Source organism: Lissotriton helveticus, chromosome 2_2 (assembly GCF_964261635.1).
Source record: "Lissotriton helveticus chromosome 2_2, aLisHel1.1, whole genome shotgun sequence".
In the NCBI taxonomy this organism is placed as follows: domain Eukaryota; kingdom Metazoa; phylum Chordata; class Amphibia; order Caudata; family Salamandridae; genus Lissotriton; species Lissotriton helveticus.
Window position 1 is genome coordinate 301,098,833 of NC_136060.1, and position 17,156 is coordinate 301,115,988.

A 17,156-nucleotide genomic window follows, 5' to 3' on the forward strand; every position below is an offset into this window, starting at 1 on the left:
TTTCTTACACTCCTTGTTTTGTCTAGATAAAATGTGAACATTCTTTTCAAATCTATGGAATGCAAAGATTTCTAAGAAGGAGTGACAGGGTTAGAAAAGAAAGTGGGAAGAGTGATCGACTGGTTGATGTGAAAATCTGAGACTACCTTAGGAAGGAATTTTGGGTGAGTTCTTAGCAACACTGTTTACATGGAATACAAGATAAGCTCTGTGAGCAGACCCGATTGTCACTAGAAAAGCGGTCTTCCACGAAAGATGGTGGAGGGTGGACTTGTGAATAGGTTCAAAAGTGGGGCCCATTAACTTGGAGAGAAACACATTAAGCTCCCAGGAAGGGGAATGCTAACTAAACGGGTGGATAGACCTTTTTGACACCCTCCAGGAAGTCCTTAACAACTGGCATTTGAAAGAAAGAACCCTTAGAGGGGAACTTTCTATAAAGCTGTAATCGCAGCCAGGTGAACCTTTATGGAGGAATATTGCAAACCTGCTTTGGCCAAGTACAATAAATAGGGCAACAGTACCTGCTCTTGACTTCGACTCGGGTCATGACCATTAGCATAACACCACATGTAAAAACGCTTCCACTTGAAAGCGTAAGACTTTATCGTCGAAGGTCTCTGTGCTTCTTTTAAGATCTGCAGGCAGTCTTGAGAGAGACCTAATTGTCCATATTGGATGAACTCAGGAGCCATGCTGCTAGCCTCAAGGACGGCAGATTAGGATGAACACCTTGCCGCTCTCCTTGGTCAGCAGATCCGGAAGACATGGCAACCTCCCGTGTGGCACTTTAGACAGATGAAGGTCGGGTACCACCACTTGTTCAGGTAATACATTGTTGTGGTATTGTCCGTCTGAACAAGCAAAGCAGTTGACTTGGAGGGAAAGAATGCCTTGAGGGCCAGATGCACCACCCAGAGCTCCAGCATATTTATGTGGTACAGCTGTTCTTTTTCGGACCACATCCCCAGAGATCCCATGTGAACACCCCAACCCTAAAGGGAAGCGTCCATTACCAGATTCTGCTTGGAGAGCTCCTCGTGAAAAGGTACTCCTATAAGGAGATAGATGAGATTGTTGCATCCACCATCTGTGGGAGAGCTGGACTGACAGAGGCAAGGATACAGTGTCCTCCCAGCGATTGGAAATGTGGGACCATTGATCCTGCAGAGTTTGCTGCAGAGGTCTCATGTGAAGCCTGTCGTTTGGGACCAGAAAAATGCACAAGGTCATCGATCCCAGTAGAAAAGAAACATATCTGGCCGTGAGAATGGATGATAGTCTCTTTGCCGAAGGAAATGCTTTTGCGCTTATCGCATCCAGTGTTGCGCCCAGGTAGTGTATCCTCTGCGTGTGATTGAGGATGGATTCATTTAAGTTTACGTGCAGACCTACCTGATGCATTAGCTGAATGCAGCAAGCGAGATGTTCCTGCAGAAGCGTTGGCAACGCAGTGTTTAGTAGCCAATTGTCTAGGTAAGGGTAGATGAAGATTTTCTTCCTCCTCAGGAACGCCGCCACCACATCCATGCACTTTGAGAAGGTGCAGACTTCAACCCAAAAGGGAGGACCGTGAACTGGAAGAGGTCCGACTGGATCTGCAATCTTAAGAACTTCCGATGCCCTTGAGAGATGGGGATGTGGAAATTGGCTTCTTGAAGATTTATGGAGCACATCCCGTCCCTTGATGTAAGTGAGATTATTTTATATAAAGCCAGCATCCTGAACTCCTCCTGCCGAATGAACTTGTTGAGAAGCCTGATATCTAGTATAGGTCTGAACTCCTTGTGTGGGCCTTTCTTCCCCGTACCCACCACAGGAGTGGGTAACTGCGTTAGGGGAAGCAAGCACTCATTGTTTCTGTTGTTGCTTGGCAGCAGGTGTAGACTGTCTGGAGTTTCCTCCTCGTCCTCTACCAGGACGACACTGGTTGGACTGTGATCTTCCCTGATGTTGCTGGGAGGACCACTGAGGGGTTTGAATCCTGTTGGTATTGGCATCGATCGTACGGGTGGTAGCGTAGCCTGAAGTCCTTCCTCTTCTCCAGCCAAACTGCCTTCACAGTGTCCAGTTCGGTCTTCATCCAAGACATTGTCATCAGCATGCACGTAGAAGAGCTGCTGCACTGAAAACCTGACTGTCCACCAGACCCTCTTCATGGAGGACCTCCAGGAAGTCCTGTTGGTCTGTCTTCCTTTGGTAGCTTCTCTGTGAAGCATGCGAGAGAGTCCCACAGCGAGCGTCGTACCGACCCAGTAAGGCTGAGGTGCTGGCTACCTTCATATAGGATGCGGAGGTGTTGCACATCCTCTTTCTGATGGAATCCATGGCCTTACTGTCTTTATCCGGGGGTACCGCAGATAACGCTGCCCCCGTCTGGGCCACTGACACAATAGCCAAGTCTGGAGGAGGGTCAGCTCTCAGAAAAAGGGGTTCTTGCTCAGGAGCCTTGTACTTCTTAGTGATCTGTGACGGGGCCACCCCCACAGATGCTGGAGTCAGGAATTTCTGAAAAACAGGCTCTTCAGGCCAGGCACCAGGGGAAGCAAAGGCCTGGGTGAAGACCGGTGATGAAGTGTTTCGAAGATGACTGACGTTGCAGGAGCAGAAACAGGCAACTCAATATGAAGCTTTGCTGCCCCCTACACAAGACCTCATTGACGGTTACAATGTCATCAATGGGCGATACTCTACTCGGAGGAGAGGAAGAAAGAGTAGGAGAGTAGTCTGTCTTTGCTGGTCTGGAGTCTGAAGACCAAGAAGAAGATCTGTGGCTTCGTCTTCTAGGAGAGCGGTGGCGAGATCTGGACGCTAGACCCCTAGGAGAAGGTGATGTACGCCTTCTCAAAGCCGGTAACCTCTGCGGACTGGTATGTCGCTCATGTCTCTCAGAGGAGTGAACGGATTGTATTATAGGAGATCTGGATCTGCCAGGAGTATGTGAAGGTCTTGTTATCCTTCGGATCTTCCACTCCCTTATGTTCCCCAACTATCTCGGGGAGATGTTAGTTGTAGGGGCTGGAGCCGAAACTGGTGAGGTTTCAGGAGTGACTTGCACTATCCGGAGTCCCGGGAAGGAAGAAACACTCCTGGAGGTCACAATCTGGACTTCCTTCAGCATCAAATGGTCTCTCGACGTCGCCCTAGGTCTCTTGGCAGGAGGAGACCTGTGACTGGACTGCGATCTCCTTGACGTCGATCCTCACCGTCGATCTGGACCGCGATCTTCTGACCGTCTAGGCCTAGAGGGTGATATGAGAGGTCTTGACGTCGACCTCCTCGACGTCGCCCTTCTCGGTGACAGATGTGTCGAAGCTGTGCGTCTCGACGGCGAATGTCTCGATAGCGACTTCCTTGTAAGCGACGCCGATCTGCTGGATGGCGATCGGTGACGCATAGTTGGAGTGTGTCTTAGTCTTACGGGCATAGAGTCCGTCGGTGTTCGGCTCAACGTCTATGCGTGTGGCACTCTCTACGTCGATGGTGTTCAACGTCGCCATGGACACTCTCGATGGCGGGCTTTGACGATGTGTCTATGTCGAGCGACGGCTGCCAGCGTCGTAGGAGAGCCAGACCTGGACCGCCTATGCGGTGGTGTCTACTTCGGCATGTGATGGGACTTCTCACCTGAAGTCGTTCGCTTCAACGGCGAAAGAGGCTTCGACGTCGACGCGGACTCTGAGCACAAAAGTATTTTGGACGTCGATCTGTCCCTCGAAGGCGTGAGACCGTGATTTTTTCTCTCACGTTATTCTTTGTGCTCCAGCCTTTTTTGAGAGGAGGGCTTCTTTGAGGAATTTTCTTCTCAGCCACTGGCTGCTTCCTTTCCTCTCTCCTGCATAGAATGCAGCTTAATCTTCTCCCTTTCTTTAAAGGTTCTTTTTGAAAACTTGCTGCAGTAGTAGCACTGGTCTGGCTTGTGAGAGGAAGGTATACAAGCAATACAGATCGAGTGTCGGTCTGACTTAGCCATCTTTTTTCCACAGGCCGGGCACTTATTAAATAAGGCCGGCGTTATGACAGGAAAAAATAGACAAAAGTCAGAAAAACAACAGGATTTAATACCCCAAGTACTAAGGAAGTCGAGTGAAACTAAAAAATTCCACTTTAGACCAACAATTAGTGATAATATACCACTAACTGGCGAGCTCAATTCTCTAGGATCCTCACAGAAGGAGCCGGAAAAAAGAACCGACCTAACGGTCACCTGTGGTGCATGATGGGAGCCTGGGGGTTCCTGGAGGTCTTAAGGGCATGGCGTCAGTTTTTTCCAACTGTTCTATATGCAGCCTCTCTAGTCAAATCTGCCCCTATGATCTTGCCTTTTTTACCTTTGAAAATAAAGGCTGTGTTTTCAAAGCAAACTGAAAGCAGTTTTCTTTCTCTGGATCATGAAAATATCATGATTTATGTTTCTTTACTATTTCAAATGTAAAAGATTTCAAATGCAATTGTGGCATATTTGAGCCTAGTAATGTGTTTAGGCTTCATACGTATATATATGTATATTAGATAGAGATATATACACACATATAATGTGTTATTGCTCTGGGTCCCCGCACGTGGGCAGGACTATTCCGTGTTTATGACTATTGAGGAGTATCCCCTTGAAGAGAAGGTTGAGAGTGATTCTGGCTTCGGAGATCTGAATGGTCTAAAACCTTGCAGTGAGTTTTGGTGATCCTAGCATAAAGGTGTTCCTGTAGTCCAGCTTGTGCATGATGGTTTTTCAGGTGCTAATTAGGAGCCTTTTGAAAATCTTCCTCAGCATCTTCAGGGTATGGAAGCACAAGGCAGTGATGGCACTGACTTTGATGGTCAAGTAGAGTCTGCTGTGAATGATTATCTTGAGGTTCTCGGTGTGGGTGCTGGGGATGGGTGTCAGTCTTCGCTCTGCTGGACAGCAGGGTGAGTCCCGCAGTGATGTGCTCGTCTCGAAGACCACCATGTTGGTGTTGTCGGTGTTCAGTTTTAGATAGCTGGTCTTAATCCAGTGGGGTATTTCAGTCATGCAGACATAGACTTCATCTGGTTACTGGGCATCTCAGTTTGTTTGCGGTCTGTGTGGAACACCTTGTTGTGAGAGCAGATGATGCTGAGTCCAGGCATTCCAAGTGTTGAGGTGGAATGGGCTCAGGGACAATCCATGCATTACTCTGCAAATGAGGTCACATGTGTCCGAGGTGGACATTGCCAGGCTGACTGTCCTTCCAGTCAGGAAGGAGCAGATCCATCTGAGTGTGAGTCACTGGATTCAGATTATGTATAGGGGTTGGATGAGGATGGGAGAATGTCGAATGCTGCAGAAAGGTCCAGGAGAATGAGGGCTGCCGTGTCTCCTCTGTCCCGAGTCATGCAGATGTCATCCATGACGACGAAGAGGGCAGCTTCCGTGCCCTAGTGGAGTCTGAAACCACTCTGGTGTACAGGAGGTGGTGGTGGCGGCTGTGGTATTCGGAGAAGAGTCTTGATGATTTTCTCCAAGACTTGCCCATGGATGTTAGTAGGGAGAGCGTTGAAAGGACCGCTGAGTGTTTCAATAGCAATGGGAGGACAGTTACCTTTAGCAATGGGAGGACAGTTACCTGCTTCCAAGCATCTGGGAAGTTTACAGAAGAGAAGGAACTCAGGATCGGTGAACTGGTGTTGATGGATTGTAGTCCTCTGGAGTAGGCATGGTGTGGGGGCACAGGTACAATGGGGACCCTGAGCAGATAGACTTCATGGTGGCAGCGGTTTCTTATGGGGTGACAACCGGCCATGTGGTGACTGAGTGCCACAATTTCTCTAGAGGGTCATATCAATCAATCAATCATTTGTAAAGAGCACTACATACCCGCGAGGGACTCAAGGAGCTTGGGGGGGGGGGGGGTGCTACTGATCGAACAGCCAGGTCTTGAGTATCCTCCTGAAGGTCAGCAGGTCTTGGGTCTGTCGTAGGCTCAGTGGGAGGGTGTTCCATGTCATAGCAACGAGGTGGGAGAAGGATCTCCCACCGGTGGTTGTTCTTCGGATGCGCGGGACGGTGGCGAGTGAGAGGTCGGCGGAGCGTAGCTGGTGTTTGGGGATGTAGAAGGAGAGCAGTCTGTTGAGGTAGGTTGGGCCGGTCTTGTGGAGTGCCTTGTGTGCGTGGGTGAGGAGCTTGAAGTATATCCTCTTGTTGACGGGGAGCCAGTGCAGGTTTCTCAGATGGGGGGTGATGTGGCCGTGGCGTGGTATTTCGAGGATCAGTTATGCCGAGGCATTTTGGATGCGTTGTAGTCCTTTGATGAGCTTGGTCGGGGCTCCCGTGTAGAGGGCGTTTCCATAGTCTTCTGCTGGTGACGAGGGCCTGGGTGGTAGTCTTTCTTTTATTCGTCCGGATCCATCTGTAGATCTTGCGGAGCATGCGGAGGGTGTTGAAGCAGGAGGAGACGGCGTTGACTTGCTTGGTCTCAATGACTGAGGTTTCCCAGGTTGCGTGCATGGTCCGTGGGTGTTGGGGCTGCCCCCAGTGCCGTCGGCCACCAAGAGTCGTCTTAGGCTGAAGGGTTAAAGCAGAGGATGAGGACCTCCGTCTTGTCAGAGTTCAGCTTCCGACGGCTGGTCTTCATCCAGTCGGCGACGGCCTTCATTCCTTCGTGGAGGTTGGCTTTGGCAGTGATGGGGTCCTTGGTGAGGGAGAGGATCAGCTGAGTGTCGTCGGCGTAGGAGATAATGTTGAGGTTGTGCTGTCAACCTACATGTGCGAGCAGGGCCATGTAAATGTTGAACAACGTTGGGCTAAGGGAGGATCCCTGGGGTACGCCGCAGATGATCTTGGAGGCTTTGTAACGGAATGGGGGGTGGCGGACGCTCTGGGTTCGCCCGGAGAGGAAGGAGGTGGTCCAATCCAGAGCCTTGTCTCGGATCCCTGCGGCGTGGAAGCATGCGCGTAGTGTACGGTGGCAGACGGTGTCGAAGGCGGCAGAGAGGTCTAGGAGGAAGAATGCTGCGATCTCGCCGTTGTCCAGCAGGGTCCTGATGTCATCGGTGGCAGCGATGAGGGCAGTCTCAGTGCTGTGGTTGCTGCGGAACCCTGACTGGGAAGGGTCCAGGATTCTGTTTTCTTCGAGGTATCGGGTTAGCTGTCTGTTGGCGGTTTTCTCTATGACCTTGGCCGGGAAGGGGAGCAGAGAGATGGGCCTTCTTGAGGTCTCTTGGGTCTGCCTTAGGTTTTTTGAGTAGGGCGTGGATCTCCGCGTGTTACCAGATCTCTGGGAAGGTCGCAGTCTTGAGGGAGAGATTGATGACGTTGCGCAGGTGGGGTGCAATATGGTGCGGGAATGGGTCTGACAGAGAGCCGGAGTGGATTGTGCGCCTGGTCTTGATGGCGTCATCGATGCTCACGCTGGCCCAGGCTAGCAGGGGGTCATGGTCGATGGTGTACGGAGGGTCTGTTGTGTTGCTGTCTGTTGGGGTTGTCTTGGTGTTGAAGCGGTCGTGGATGTCTGCTATCTTGCGGTAGAAGAAGGTGGCGAGGGAGTCGCACAGGGCTTGCGACGGCGGGATGTCTGTGTTGGAGAGTTCCTTCAAAATGTTGAAGAACTCCTTGCTATTGTGTGTGTTGTTGTCGAGGAGGACTTTGAAGGAGGTCCTCTTGGCCGCCCTGATGAGGTGGTGATGGTTGCGGATGATGTAAATGTATGTATGTAAATGTAGTTGAGCTTATATAGCGCACAGCTACCCGCAGTGGGTTTCCCGGCGCTTGCTTAGGGAACCCTTCCTGGTATTCCCCTGTGAGATAGCAGGGTATCCACAAGGTGAAAGTCAGGCATCCCGCCGCGAGGGGCCGTTGTGGAGATTAAGCAAGCTATTGCCCAGAGTCGCAGAGTGGGAACCCGTGAGTCGAGGAGGCACCGGGGCGAGAATTATCGAGTCCGTGGAATTTTTTTTTTAGCCCAAGACCCCGCCGAGGCGGGGAATTGAACCCTGGTCCAGGACCGATCTCAGCTTCCGGGTCTGCTGCCTCTAACCCCTGAGCCACACTTCTCCACTTGTCCTTTTGTGCTGCGTGGCTGTCCGAAGTTTGTTCACTGTGCCATTTCTTCTCTAGTTTCCGGCAGGCTTGCTTGGAGGCTAGGAGTTCTGGGGTGAACCAGCTGGCCCTCTTGCTGGTGTCTCTGTGGTGGGGGTTTAAGCGGGGCGAGGGTGTTGGCGCAGTCCTCGATCCAGCGTCTGAGGCTGTGGGCATTGTCGTCGGTGTTGGAGGATTTGGTGGGTGGGCTGATAGCGAGGTTTGCATGTAGTTGGTCTTCGGTGATTTTGCTCCAGCAGCGGCTGGGGATCTGTTGGGTGCAGTGGTGTGTGGTGTGCTTCTGGAAGGCGAAGTGGATGCAGCGGTGGTCGGTCCAGCGGAGTACGGTGGTGTGGCTGACGGAGACGTGTGGGCTTGAGAAGACGGGGTCGAGCGTGTGGCCGGCGGAGAGAGTGGGCGTTGTGACGAGTTGCTTCAGTCGAAGGTTATCGATCAGGGTTGTGGAGTTGTCGTTGTTCACAAGGTGAAAGTTCAGGTCTCCGAGGAGGATGTAGTCGGTGGAGGTCAAGGCGTGTGTGCGGATTAAGTCGGCGATTGAATCGCTGAACTGGGGCAGGGTCCGGCGGGGGAGTGGGGGGGTCGGTAGACAAAGGTGCCCTCAGGGTCGGTGCTGTGCGGAGGGGGGGGCAACCTCCTGGTGGGGTCAAGGGTCATGATCTGGCATCAGTAGGAATATAAGAACACAGCAGTCTGAAAGCCGGAGCATCTGTTTAGACGAGACCTGTGACTAGCACCTAGAAAACAAGGCTACCAACCAAACTGAGAAATATAAGGCAATATAAATATTTAGGTTCCGATTAGAGTTTATTTAAAATTCCTAACTTGTGGAAATGAATAGGCTACCTACAGTAGCACTGAGAAAGAAGATCTACAAATATTCAATTTCTCTTCTATCACTATAAACTCAAAAAAGAAAAGGCATTAGCAAAGACAACAAGTCTTGCCTTTGGGACCTTTTGGCTTCGCAAATGCCTTTAGGAGGTAATGTAGAGCATCGGCAAGCATTTGCATGGCAAAATAAAAAAAGTGAGTAATGACGCTGCTGCGTCATTTTGACTATATAACACCAATGGGATACTGCATTGGAGTATCCCATGGTGAAGAACAGTTCAGACTCCTTAGAAGGAATAAATGGGGGGCAAGGACAACCAACAAATTTGCTTTATGGAAAACATCATGGGTCGTATGGCAGACCGGCCCCAACAACTGTGGTTGTATGGGTGAATGGGACAAACTTGCATACGCTCTGGCCACACTGCTGCGGGGGCACACCACACATAGTATCCCTCGAAATCCAACATACATCCTGGGTCAAGTTCCAGCGATAAAGCAATGCACTAAACACCTAAGGGCCAAACGAAGGGCCTTTCAAAAAACAAGGTCAGAGTCTGCTAAAAAGGAACTCAAAACAGCCGCTAAAAACTATTCACAACAGGTTTGGGAGTCAAAACGCAAACTTACTGAGGCAAAATGGCTGAAAATATTTGACCTACTGGTACCATGTAAATCTCAGGAATTTTGGCGATACCTAACCCAACTATTCCACGGGACCTCAAACAGAGAGAATCCTCTGGATGCAGCTACATGGGTACCCCATGTTAAAAGACTGTATACTGACGACCCGAATGGCACCCTGCATAACAGTGCCTCAACATCTGGAGAGGGACATGGAATCACCCCAGCAGAGCCGGGAGTCCCTCCAGCCGCTTCAACTTTCCCAAGCAAAGGGGAGGTCTGTTTAGTTCTAAAAAAGATACGACAGAACGGAGCCCCCGGCCCTAGTGGTCTGCCAGGTTCCCTTTTTAGGGACGACACAGACTTCTGGTCAGACACCCTGGCACAACTATATGCGGAATGTAGGCTACTGGGGGACGTCCCAGACTCCTGGAGGGGTTCACTGTTGCAACCAATATATAAAAAAAGGGCCAAACACGGTCCCAGGAAACTACCGAATGATCGCCCTCCTGGACATAGAGGGCAAGCCTATGCAAGCCTACTTTTGGCTGAATTAGTGGACTGGGTCGAGGCGCAAGGACTTTTGCCCTTTTATCAGACGGGGTTTAGACCAGGGGGCTCAACTGTGGATAACATTGCAGGGCTCGACAAATCCACTCGCCCGCTCGCATTTGCGAGGGAGAATGTATGAGGACGAGCTATTTTTAGGTCATACTCGCCCTTTCTGGCGAGTAGGAAATCAAACTAACTTTTGTCCTCTGTCTTTGCAAACAGAGCAAAAGTGACAAGATGACACGATTTAAAGGCATTTTTATTGCTCACAGAGGGAATGAGCAATAAAGATGCCTTTAAATCTTGTTATCTTGTCACTTTTGCTCCGTTTGCAAAGACAGAGGTCAAGTGGGTTGCAGTCAGGTCGAGGGGATTTTCCATGGTACTAGACCTGCAGGACTAGAACCATTTTTAGGATTTGTCGAGCCCTGCATTGTTGCCCTGTCGTATCTAGTTCAGCAAGCAGTGTCCCACTACACCCCGAAGCTTTTTGCCTGCTTCATCGATTACTCCTCGGCCTTCAATGGTGTAGATCGATCCATCCTTTGGCAGAAACTGGCTCGCTGGAACATCAGTCTACCCCTATTACAAGTCATTAAATCATTATACTCGCGTACCTGGGTAAGGGTCAAACTCACCAGTCAGTTTGCTACAGGGAAAATTACCACGGACCGGGGGCTAAAGCAGGGATGCGTCCTGGCCCCGATGCTCTTTAATTTATATACTGCGGATATGGGCCAGGCACTGCATGGAGCCTCACTAGCCACGCCCAGGATTGGCCTCACAAAGATACAGCTGCTGCAGTATGCCGATGATCTGGTTCTTTTCGACCACACCAAAATAGGGCTTCAAAAAGCTCTTACGGCCCTTTCGGTGTACAACGCTCAGAACAAGCTGGTCGCTATTTCAACGAAGTCCAAAATAGTAATTTTTGGCCATTACCCGAAAAAAAAGGTGGCAAAATGGCGATTGGGCACGCTGACTCTGGTCAGTGTCAAATCCTAAAACTACCTCAGGGTTTGGATCAGCGAATCGGGACACCCACAGGCGCATCTCCACAAACTGCAGCGGAAGGGGAAAAGGGTTACCTATGCCCTTTGCAAATTACATGCGACTCTGGATAGCCCTGCCACGATGGCCATACAAAGAGTCCTGAGGGCTAAACTTTTACGTCCCTCAATTACGCGCAACAGGTATTTCCAGGGAAATTTGTGCAAGACCTGGAAAAAATACATTGCTCTGCCTACAAAAAGATATTCTGTCTACCAGCTTGCACCAGGAACACCCTAATTCGCCTAGAATTTGACCTCAATCAACAAATACTAGAGGAGCTGGCGACTCTCTCAAAATACTTTTTCTTAACAACGGTGGCCCCCATAAACTCTATGAAGGCGGTTTTAAAATCTATTTTCCTACAAACCAGTAATCCATGGTCTGCCGGTCTTGCCTTAGCCAAAGATCTTCTGCAGCTTGCCACAGAGAATTGGGACCCTAGTTTAACCAACTATGCTATCATCAAGGCAACAATAAAAAAGCAATTGCGGCTACGCTCTCGCACCTTAGATATGGAATCCCTGGCAGCAAGAGGCTTTCATGAGACCCAAAGTCTCCCACACACACAGTCCAGCCAGAAACCCCACCTAAGGCAGGCTGTGGGAAGGCCAGCCCTACACAGGATCTTAGCTGCCCGATTACACCCTCTTCCTTTAAAAGAACTATATCCTACTATGAACTCAAGGCCAAGTATTAGGGAGTGTCGCTTCTGCAACTACAAACGAGAATCCTTGGCCCACATTCTACTTTGCTGTCCAGCCCTCCAGCCAGCTCGTAGAACTTATCTTAGACCCATCCTCCTTCAACTGGGCACCCGTACTGCAAAAGAGGCTGTCCAACAACTTTATACTTTGGACATTGTAAAGCACATGGAGAGTTTTGGGAAATTGGTTTACCATACTCGCACACTATTGATGGGCAACGCTCCACAGGCCGAGTCAGGAGCACCCTCTGGAGTTGCGTAGAAAGCTGGGCCCGGGCTGTGGAGGCTTGGATAATACTGAACTTGTTAGAAAGGCAAACCCGGGGGAGGCAGAAGGTGTCTGACTGACCCCCCCTAGGTCTACCCCTCCTTCAGAGAAGGGACCGAGCGATGTCAAGAGGCCTCCGACGGGAGGGCCCTCTCCTAGAATCGTACAGCAGAGTAACCACACCACTACAAATATACACCACACGTAGATAGAGTTTTCAATCTTTATCTGGCAATAAGTATCGTTTCAATATATACAGCAGATCCCGAGATCTGGAAAGTCTCGTGACAAAGGGCAAGGTAGCGGGACAGTCTTATAGATGGTCGGTTGCAAGGAGACTCTACGCACAGCTCTCAATCCTCGAGCTGGGGAGTTCCGGGAGGTTGGGCCGCGGCAGCGCCAGCAGGCTCCAAGATGGTTCACCGAGTGTGGACCGCGGCAGCGCCAGCAGGTTCCAAGATGGTTCAGCGAGTGTGGACCGCGGCAGCGCCAACAGGTTCCAAGATGGTTCAGCGAGTGTGGACCGCGGCAGCGCCAGCAGGTTCCAAGATGGTTCAGCGAGTGTGGACCGCGGCAGCGCCAGCAGGCTCCAAGATGGTTCCTGCAAAGATGGACCGCGGCAGCGCCAGCAGGTTCCAAGATGGTTCAGCGAGTGTGGACCGCGGCAGCGCCAGCAGGCTCCAAAGTGGTTACAGCGAAGATGGACCGCGGCAGCGCCAGCAGGTTCCAGGTAGAACAGCAAGGGGAGTTCGTCTCAGGGTCAGCCGCGACAGCGTCAGCAGGGCTTCTCGACTCCGGGATACAACTCCCGTCCTACTCCGGGGCTGGCCCAGATATAGGTCTGGAGTCCTTTGATGTCCGGACCCTCTCGCCTGGGGGTCAGAGGGGCCGGGATGATGGTGTCCAGACACCCAGCAGGGGGTGGAGCCAGCGCTCAGGGAGGCCGGAGGCCGATCGAAACCAGGCATCCGGGGACGGTTGGAGAGCCATCGAAACTCCCCTCTCCTTGTCTCTGGTTGAGTGGCCACTCTACCACCCGGAGGGTTCTTGGTGCCTCGATGGCGGGCTCGCTGGGGCCGTGGCCGCGGCTGGTCCGGGACCACGTGTCTGTGACGTGATGGGCCCAAGATGGCGTCGGGCCTGGAACGAGGGTCCGGGGTGGGCACCGGACCGGTAATGCTGGGGCGGCCCGAGGGTGCCGTGTCAGTGGTTGTGGGCCGCCGGGTGGCAGATCTGGTGGTTTGGAGGGCGTGCAGAGGTGTGCCCGAGGCCGACCCGGGCTGGATGGAGGGCCGATGTCGTCCGGGGCCCGCCATGTGGGAGGGGTAGGACCACGCCACGAGGCCGGGTCCAACACGCGTCCCCCCCCAGCTGAAGGCAGGGGAGAGTCACCCATCTTCTTGGGGATTCTCCTCGCCAAGGCGGAAGAATCTGGAGAGGCCGTCAGCGTTGGCGTGGTCGTTGCCAGGGCGATGCTCCACGGTGAAGTTCATCCCTTGGAGGAAGATGGACCAACGTAGCAACTTCGGGTTCTCGCCCCGCATCTGCATCAACCACCGCAGGGGCCGGTGATCGGTCTGTACTCGGAAGTGGGTGCCGAAGAGGTAGGGCCGGAGCTTCTTTAGGGCCCATACGACGGCGAATGCTTCCCTCTCGATGGTGCTCCATCGTTGTTCTCGGGCCAGCAGGCGCCGGTTGATGAAGGCCACAGGAAGGTCAACTCCGTCAGAGTTCATTTGGGACAGTACAGCCCCAATGCCGTGTTCCGAGGCGTCAGTTTGGACGATGAACTCTCGGCTGAAGTCGGGGCCTGGAGCACCGGGGCGGTGCACATGGCAGTCTTTAGTGTCTCAAACGCTACTTGGCACTCGGGGGTCCAGTGCACCTTTGGGGGTAGTCTCTTGGAGGTTAGTTCTGTGAGGGGCCCCACAATGCTCCCATAGTCCTTTATGAACCGCCGTTAGTATCCAGTGAGCCCCAGGAAGGCTCGGACGGCGGTCTGGGTGACGGGGGGCTCCCAGGCCTGGATGGCGTCGATCTTGGGTTGAAGGGGAGCCACTTGGCCGCTCCCCACTTGGTGTCCCAGATAGGTCAGGGACCCTTGACCGATCTGGCACTTGCTGGCTTTTATTGTTAGTCCGGCCCGTTGGAGGGCCGTCAGGACCTTCCAGAGGTGGGTCAGGTGCTCGTCCCAACAGAGGCTGTACACCGCGATATCGTCCAGATAGGCGGCACTGAACTCTTCCAGCCCTGCCAGCACCCGATTCACTAGTCTCTGGAAGGTGTCCGGAGCATTCTTCATGCCGAAGGGCATCACGTTGAAGTGGAAGTGGCCATCGGGGGTCGAGAAAGCGGATCGTTCTTGTGCCCCTGGCGTGAGGCCGATTAGCCAGTATCCGGCCGTGAGGTCGAAGGTGCTGAGGTACCTGGCGGCTCCCAGGCGATCGATCAGTTCATCCGCTCGGGGAAGGGATGGGCGTCGGTCCTGGTGACGGCATTCAGTCCCCGGTAGTCGACACAGAACCGCAGCTCCGGGGGCACCCCGGGGGCGGCGGCCTTAGGGACAAGACGACGGGACTGGCCCATGGACTGTCTGAGGGCTCGACTACCCCTAGGGCTAGCATCTTGGAAACTTCGGCTTGGATGCAGGCCCGGACTCGGTCGGGGACTCGGTAGGCTCGGTGCCGCACGGGCGGACTGTCCCCGCTGTCGACGTCGTGAACACACCACTGGGTGACTCCGGGGGTGAGGGAAAATAAGTTTGCAAATTGACCCCGCAGCTTCTGGCAGTCCTGGCGCTGTTTGGGTGTTAGCGCGGGAGAGAGGGAGACTCCCTCGACGGAGCCATCTTTCTCGGAGGTGCTCAGGAGGTCTGGTAGAGGCTCGGAGTCGTCCTCTGCTCCGTCATCGGTAGCCAACAGGCTCAGTTCGGTGCGGACAAAGTGGGGCTTGAGCCGGTTGGCGTGTAGGACCCGGAGGGGGTTCCGGGGGGACTCCAAGTCCACTAGGTAGGTGACGGGGCTCTTGCGCTCCACCACGTTGAAGGGCCCCGTCCATTTGTCCTGGAGGGTGCCGGGGTCGACCAGGGACATGACCCAGACCTGCTGGCCCGGCTCGAATTCAATGGACGAGGCATTTTCATCATACCAGCGCTTCATCTCCTCTTGACTGGCCTTCAGGTTGGTTTCGGCCAGTTCCCGGAACTTCCGAGTCTGGTTGCGGAGAGTCAAGAGGTATCGGAAAACATCGGGCGGAGTATCGGAGGCGGCCAGCTCCCAGCCTTCCTTGACCAGGCTGAGGGGGCCTCGTACCGGGTGTCCATATAATAGTTCAAAGGGGCTGAACCCCAGGGACTTCTGGGGTACCTCCCGGTAGGCGAACAGGAGGCATGGCAGCAGAACGTCCCATTTGCGCCAGAGGGGCTCTTCTAGGCCCTTGATCATTCCTTTCAGGGTCCTATTAAATCGCTCCACTAGTCCATTCCCTTGAGGGTGATACGGGGTGGTGAACTTATACGCGACCCCGCACTGTTGCCACAGGGACCGCATATATTTCGATATAAAGTTTGTGCCCCGATCACTGACGACCTCTCGGGGGAAGCCGACTCTGGAGAAGATCCCCATTAGCGCCCGACCCACTACGGGGGCTGTGATAGTCCGGAGGGGGATAGCTTCTTGGTAGCGGGTGGCATGGTCCACCAGGACGAGGATGAAGCGGTGCCCCTGAGAGGTTGGAGGATCCAGGGGCCCCACGATGTCGATCCCTACTTGCTCGAAGGGAGTGGTCACCACGGGAAACGGTTGGAGTGGGGCCTTGATTTTCCCCCCACTCTTTCCGCTGGCTTGGCAGGTCGGACAGGTTCGGCAGTGGTTGTACACATCGCGGCGCATCTTCGGCCAATAAAAGTGGGTCACCAGGCGGCTGTAGGTTTTGTCCTGCCCCAGGTGCCCGGCGAGGGGTACGTCATGTGCCAGGTTTAAGAGAAAGTCTCTGAAGTGGAGGGAGACGACTAGCACTCGGTCGGCCCCCAGCTCGGCGATCTTTTGTTCCCTGTACAGGAGGTCCTGGTCCCAATATATCCAGTGGGACCCCGAGGAGTCTCCTGTGGCTTGCGTGGCGGCTTGTTGTCGGAGTCCCTTAAGAGAAGGACATGTCTTTTGTTCCTGACGGAACTGCTCGCCGGTGGGGGCCCCCTTCTTGGCGCCACTGGGCTAGTTCGGGAAGGGGCCCGAGCTCGGGAAGTTCTTCATGGCTGGGGCCCTGCGGCCCCAGTTCGGGTTCGGCCGTGGGAGTGTCGGGTGGCGGAGGTGCCGGCCATTCAGGTTCTTCGGGCAGATTGTCTTCGGTTGGGACGGCGTCCCGGGTGGACATGGATCGGGTCGTTACGCAAACCCATTCAGGAAGGCCTAGCATCCCCAGATGCTCTCTTCGCTCGATCTGTGCCCAGGGGGAACTTTCCAGGTCGTTCCCTAGGAGGCAGTCCACCGGGGCATCGTCTCGGACGGTGACTTTCAGCATGCCAGACACTCCTCCCCACTCGAAGGGGATGCGGGCCATCTGGCACAGGCTCTCGGAATTGTCCGCTGACCGGACAGGGCACAGAACGTGGGGCAAGATTTGTTCTGGGGTCACCAGATGGCAGCGGACGGCGGTTATGCTGGCCCCTGTGTCACGGAGAGCCTCGGCCCGGCGGCCGTTGATGGTGACCCACTGGCGGTACTTCTGGGTGTTGATCGGAATCTGGTCTCGGGGGATCATGTCTTTGTCGCCCAGGGAGGCGAGGCACATGGCCGCGGACTCCCATTCTTCTGGTTCCATAGGGACCTCTTCTTCTTCATCCTTTTCTTCGCTCAGAGCAGCTGCAGTGATTTGTCGACCGGGGGGCCCTGTGGTGCCGGGCCGCTGGTTCATGGGGCAGAGAGGATCATTGGCATAGTGACCCAGCCGCTGGCATCTGTGGCACGTAACGTTGGGGCGTGGCCCCGGTCGGGCTGGATGGGCCCCCCTCGGGCTGGAGGCTGGTGTAGAGGAGGCGGGCGAAGACCCCGGCGGAAGGTCTCGGCCTCGGC

General features: G+C 53.6%; 1 protein-coding gene across 8 annotated transcripts in view; it reads right to left on the reverse strand.

The window, feature by feature from the left end:
- The window catches only part of CPEB2 (cytoplasmic polyadenylation element binding protein 2), a 211,270-nt gene that overhangs the window by 73,753 nt on the left and 120,361 nt on the right, over positions 1-17,156 (reverse strand). The gene's annotated exons all lie outside the window — the stretch shown is intronic.